Here is a 670-nt window from a genome sequence, read left to right as displayed (position 1 = left end):
AGGAAGGTGGCCGTGGAGGAAGGTGGCGGTGACATCAAAACGACGTTTGTTGCAGTGGTGGACAGTGGCGAGGGCGATGAGTAGCAGGATGGTCAGAAAGCGGATTATCAAGGAAAAATACCTTGTTGAAGTTGATCCCAGGTCATTGCAATGTGCCTTGCACCACAAGCCTGGCCTTGTATTTGAACACGTTTCCCAGCTTGTCTCGCTTGATGAGCAGGACCCACTTGAGCAGGATAGCCTCAGCTCCTGGCGGCAGGTTTGATGAAGTGGTCGTCCCAGATGCCTTGCATGGTGAGTGCCTCCAGTTTGACAAACAGCGCCGCATGCCACTTCTCCCGGTCCTCCGCTTGTCCAGCTTCGGCTCAATTTCAACAACCTTGGCTCATTGAAGGCGCGGATGGGTCTCGAGACCGGACTTTGCAAGTGCGGCACGGCGGTGGAGACCTGCCAGCACTATCTCCTCGAGTGCTTGCTCTACAATGGCAAGTGACAGCAGCTCCGGCGCGAAATTGGCGCGTCAACTCTCAAGATGGACAAGATCTTCTCTCCTCGCTTTTTCGACCGTCAGACCTCTGCTTCATTTTATCCTGGCTTCTTACCACTTCCCACAGCTGTACACACCCCTCCCTCTTGTAGCCCCCATAGCACCTGGCGGCTCGTCCTCGTC

This window comes from Rhodotorula toruloides, assembly GCF_000320785.1.
Source record: "Rhodotorula toruloides NP11 unplaced genomic scaffold Scaffold8, whole genome shotgun sequence".
NCBI classification, from domain to species: domain Eukaryota; kingdom Fungi; phylum Basidiomycota; class Microbotryomycetes; order Sporidiobolales; family Sporidiobolaceae; genus Rhodotorula; species Rhodotorula toruloides.
The sequence above is the reverse complement of the archived record's forward strand: the minus strand, read 5'-3'. Positions refer to the sequence as shown.